The following is a 6,000-nucleotide window of genomic DNA, read 5'->3' on the forward strand; positions in this document are numbered from 1 at the left end:
GATACATGCGGACGTGCATTGTCCTGTTGGAACAGCAAGTTCCCTTGCCGGTCTAGGGATGGTAGAACGATGGGTTCGATGACGGTTTGGATGTACCGTGCACTATTCAGTGTCCCCTCGACGATCACCAGTGGTGTACGGCCAGTGTAGGAGATCGCTCCCCACACCATGATGCCGGGTGTTGGCCCTGTGTGCCTCGGTCGTATGCAGTCCTGATTGTGGCGCTCACCTGCACGGCGCCAAACACGCATACGACCATCATTGGCACCAAGGCAGAAGCGACTCTCATCGCTGAAGACGACACGTCTCCATTCGTCCCTCCATTCACGCCTGTCGCGACACCACTGGAGGCGGGCTGCACGATGTTGGGGCGTGAGAGGAAGACGGCCTAACGGTGTGCGGGACCGTAGCCCAGCTTCATGGAGACGGTTGCGAATGGTCCTCGCCGATACCCCAGGAGCAACAGTGTCCCTAATTTGCTGGGAAGTGGCGGTGCGGTCCTCTACGGCACTGCGTAGGATCCTACGGTCTTGGCGTGCATCCGTGCGTCGCTGCGGTCCGGTCCCAGGTCGACGGGCACGTGCACCTTCCGCCGACCACTGGCGACAACATCGATGTACTGTGGAGACCTCACGCCCCACGTGTTGAGCAATTCGGCGGTACATCCACCCGGCCTCCCGCATGCCCACTATACGCCCTCGCTCAAAGTCCGTCAACTGCACATACGGTTCACGTCCACGCTGTCGCGGCATGCTACCAGTGTTAAAGACTGCGATGGAGCTCCGTATGCCACGGCAAACTGGCTGACATTGACGGCGGCGGTGCACAAATGCTGCGCAGGTAGCGCCATTCGACGGCCAACACCGCGGTTCCTGGTGTGTCTGCTGTGCCGTGCATGTGATCATTGCTTGTACAGCCCTCTCGCAGTGTCCGGAGCAAGTATGGTGGGTCTGACACACCGGTGTCAATGTGTTCTTTTTTCCATTTCCAGGAGTGTATGTTGGTGCATATTCTGATGCTTACAACGTCATCTGTTAGTCAAATTTTTCTAAATTATTTTAATTCCATGACATTTCTCCTTGCATCAATATTTAGCTGTTTAGGCAGGCATGGTTTTTCTCACATACATGTTGGGTGCTATTGACAAGGAATTTCTAAATTACTAGGGCCGCGTTGCACTAAAATCAAGTTTATCAGCGGAAGTTGCGCAAGCGATAAGGCAGCGCTGAATGGAGCTTTCGGCGCGCTTCCTGTTTCTGCATCAGTCGACTGCAGGCAGCAGCACGCAGCACACAGCCATGCCGTACCGTCGTAGGAGATACACTAGGAGGAGCAGAATGCCAGTTTATAAAACTGTTTTTAGTTTTGATGAGACACCAAACCCTGTCTCTCAACAGGAAATACTGTCTGGTCCAATAACATTTGTTGGCTGTAAGATTACTTTTTCTTGTACCACAAATGAAGTTGTTCCAGGTAATTCATGGATGACACTTGCTTTGGTGAGAGGAAGTGAAAAGCCTTTGGAAGGATTGGAGGCTTACTATGACAGGGACATTATCTGTTATAAAACATTTTCGATTGGTGTTGTTGAAGTGGGTCGTAATGTGTAATAAGCAGACATTATCCAGACCATCACACAGGAATTCCAAACTGCATCAGGATCCACTGCAAATACCATGACAGTTAGGAGGGAGGTGAGAAAACTTGGATCTCATGGTCGAGCAGCTGCTCATAAGCCATGCATCACTCTGGTGAATGCCAAACGATGTCTCGCTTGGTGTAATTCGGAGGCAGTGGTGTTATGTTGTAGTCGTGTTTTTCATGGAGGGCCTTGCACGCCTCGTTGTTTTGTGTGACACTATCACAGCACAGGCCTACATTGATGTTTTAACCACCTTCTTGCTTCCCATTGTTGAAGAGCAATTCAGGGATGGCAACTGCATCTTTCAACACAATCGAGCACCTGTTCATAATGCTAGGCTTCTGGCAGAGTGGCTACATGACAATAACATCCCTGTAATGTACTGGCCTGCACAGAGTCCTGCTCTGAATCCTATAGAACACCTTTGGAATGTTTTCGAACGCTGACTTTGTGCCAGGCCTCACCGACCAACATCGATACCTCTGCTCAGTGCAGCATTCCGTGAAGAATAGGCTGTGTCCAGATACTTTTAATCACCTAGTGTAAGTGGGCCCCACTTTTTAGGCCACAGTTCATCAAGTTCAGTATTATTGGCTCTAGGAACACCCCGAGCATACAATTAAGCAATAAAAGCCTCCAGTTTCTCCCAACTTACACTCCACAATTCCTTTCCTAGAACACATTTTGACTCCATTTCCATGCAGTGTTTTATGTCTTTCAGTATTGATTCATCAATAAACAGATGGCATGCACTCACTACACTGGTGTCAGAAATGTACTGCTTTGAATATGGTGTAGGTCCTGAATTTGAATGATTTATTTAACAATGTATTCTTATACTCAATTTAGCCATTGAAACTCATTAGGAGAAGCGAACAAAAGTGTGCCAGCAAGCGTTTCATAGTGTAGCGACCCAAAGATTGACCAGGAAATCACAAGCAACAACTGACTATACAACTAGGTTTATTTTGTTCTGTAAGCTCTTTGTGTTGTATTCTGTTTGGCGCATTCCTTTGTGACCTGGCGACATAGTATTGTGTCAACTTTGGGTGCATTTAAAGTCTTTATTAACAGGTTGTGTGTGCCTTCGTTATGGATCACTACATCACTCAAAAAGTCCTACATTGGTGACCTGAGTAGGAAAATGGCAGAATGACAAATCAACTTGGAAACGGCAATGTTAAATGGGATGAGTTGAATGAGATACAGCAAACACCACACATCGCTGCAACAGGTACTCCCACCATTCACCAACCACCGATTCATCCATTTCATGAACAAGATAGGACGGCACATCAAGTCAAACTGCCAGCATTTTGGAGATCTCGACCAGAACTCTGGTTCACACAAGCTGAAAGCGTTTTTTGCTAACATTGTATGCATGAGGAAACAGCCCAATTTCACTATGTCATAGCAAATTGAAATGGCTGGCAGACTGTAGAGGTGGAGGGGTTTTAGGTACACTTACAAGGGAATATTCAAAAATTTCTATAAACGATCTTGATTAAACTTGGCGGATGCATAGAGGCGGCAAAATAGTGTGAGAGATATTTTTTATTTGTGCCCAATTTCACTTTCAAGGGGAAAAAGAAATTTCGTTCAATTTATGTGCATGATGCAAAAACATTATGTCTCAATCTTTCCTTTGCAGATTATCATTATTTTAAGTATTTTATATCGTAATAATGAGTTACTTACTATTTTCAATTAACAAAATACATGCATGTGTAACGGTAAACTAAAAAAACATGAATATAAGATTTAAAATAACAATTTAAAACATAAAACAAAAAGTAAAATAAATAATTAGAATAGTAATTAATGTTTACATATTTCAATTAGGTATGCTGAAAACTCTCTGATAGCACAGTATGTACAGCTTATTTTCCAGAAATGTTATCTCAGAAACCAGCTTTAATATAGAGAGATGAATATGGATTGAAAGCTTCAATTAACAAAAGTTTTCATTTCTCTAAATTATTTAATGGTGGTGGGGTATTTCAAATTTTTACAATGCTTAATTATACACTTTTCAAAAACATTAAGCATATATTAACTTTTATATAAAACATGTTTTATATATCATTGTTTCGAAGATATTCCCTCTAAACCTAATATGCTAAATTCCCTTTTGGGGTGTGTTTTATCCATTAAAAGTGAAATTGGGCACAAAAAAATACGTATTGCATCATTTTCCCCCTCTACACACCCGCCAAAGTTCATCATGGTCGTTTATTGACACTTGAAATTCTTCCCTTGTTAGTTACGTAGCATTGAAAAACTGCTTAATCTAATAGCTAGTACTTATTCCAGAGTTTAGATTACAGAGGCAATTAGTAGACAAGTATTTGGGAAGTGAGTCGCCCAAACAACTCCCGCTAGAACTTTGTTCAGTAGCGGTTTCGTATCTGTTGCTGGAGAGGTCATAGATAATGCTTTACTTAAAAAGGCTTCCGCATAACGCGAGAATGATACTAACCACAGATACGGAAATACCTCTAACAATGTTAGGAGGTCACTGCTGCTTGTGTACATTTCAATGTCGGCAGCATTATAGGTAGAACCGACACTTCTGGTGGGCTTGAATCAAGCTTTTCAAGGGCAGTTACATTAACAGACCCCAGACCAGGCGTTCAGTTGAACGCTGCGGCGAATTCCGCAGAGCAGCTGGTAGAGAGCGTTCAGGCACTTAATGTGCAAGTCGCTGCACTACATCATATGCAGCATTCGGAGGATACGAAAACTACTACAGGGCGTCAGCGCCCGACCAAGCGCTATGAAGGCAAGACAAGTAAAGATAATGGTTATAGGTGTTGGGTTCAATGACATTTTGGAGACAGGGCATGGATGTGCACAGCCCCCTGCAAACACCTGAACATTTCAGACGACCTATAATGGGCCTGTAGGCTGTCGTGCTGCGTTTTCCTCTTCCCCTGCTGAGACTACCGCGCCAGGGCATGCTGGTGACACCCGTAACTGAAAAATTCTGCAGTGCGCATTTGGGCGCAAAATGCAGGATGATTTGCGTGGAGGAGCCGTCGTGGCGTTTTCCTGCACACAGCACTAAACGAGTGAATTGGTGTGATTCCGGAGGGTCCCAGTTTTCTGAAACGGAAGAGATTCTCAACCCACACACAGTAACAGGACTACAGGCGTTTTTTTCCATGCAGCAAAATACTGGCATGAATTTGAGCCTGTTCATCGCACTGAATTAATCACCACATGGCGTAATTGCATTGCTTTTGCATCTTGCTACAAGAACCTCAGCTTCGAGAAGTTACCGTTTTATTTCCGTGACACAACCAGTAATCCTAACATGCCTGGCCAGAATCCTCAAAGAATCGGTTTTATAAGTGCACTCAGTGTGTCCCAGTGGCTCTTTGCGGTGCTCACACATTCAGGAACAGAATTTTTGGTGGACACAGGTTCAGATCTAAGCGTGCTACCGATAAATCATTTCCAACCGAACAGTATGGTGACTCAACTGGATCTTACGGTTGCAAGCAATTACTCATCGAGGCATATGGCAGAAGACCATGAAATTCGACATGGGCTTAAACAAACAATATGAGTACAATTTATGGTAGCGGATGACAGCAAACCCATTTTGTGGGTGGACTTCCTTTTACAACATTTCACATTGGTCAAGCACCTCAACAGTGAATCTCTACAGACAGTTGCAGAGACCACAGCTGCAGAATACAGACGAGATTTGAATTATATTTTGGATGAGTTTCCTGGCATTACATCAATGACATATGCAAAGAGCAAGGTCCGATACAACACAATGCACTTCATCCACAGCTCTCCAGTTCCGCCAGTGGCAGCCAGACCCCAGTGGCTCACTCCGGGAAAGTTCATGGTGGCAAAGAACAACAAAGACAAGCAAATTCAGGAGGAACTCTTGGGGCCATTTAAGAGCCAGAGGGCTTCTGTATTACATGTGGTACAAATACTTAATGGCACTCAGCGATTATGTGGCGAGTACGGTGTGCTAAAATCCAGAATGATACCTGACAGGTATCTGATACCACACATTATGGATTTCAACAACTTCATGGCGACAGCTAAAGTTATGACTGCACCCAAGCTTATTCACAAATTCATGTGGCAGTGACTGATATTGAAAAGGCTGCCGTCACCATGCAATTTGAATTATTGAAGTACCGCTATATGCTGTATGGGTTTAGGAACACTGCACAAACTTGCCAGCGCTTCATCCAGCAAGTGTTCGGGGACCTCGAATTCATCTTTTGTTTTCTCAGAGTCCATTACACAGCATGAATTCCACCCGCACTACGTTTTTCAGCATATAGAGGAATATGGAGTGTAGTCAACCAAGATAAATGTGTGTTTGG

The sequence above is a fragment of the Schistocerca serialis genome, chromosome 8 (assembly GCF_023864345.2).
Source record: "Schistocerca serialis cubense isolate TAMUIC-IGC-003099 chromosome 8, iqSchSeri2.2, whole genome shotgun sequence".
NCBI classification, from domain to species: domain Eukaryota; kingdom Metazoa; phylum Arthropoda; class Insecta; order Orthoptera; family Acrididae; genus Schistocerca; species Schistocerca serialis.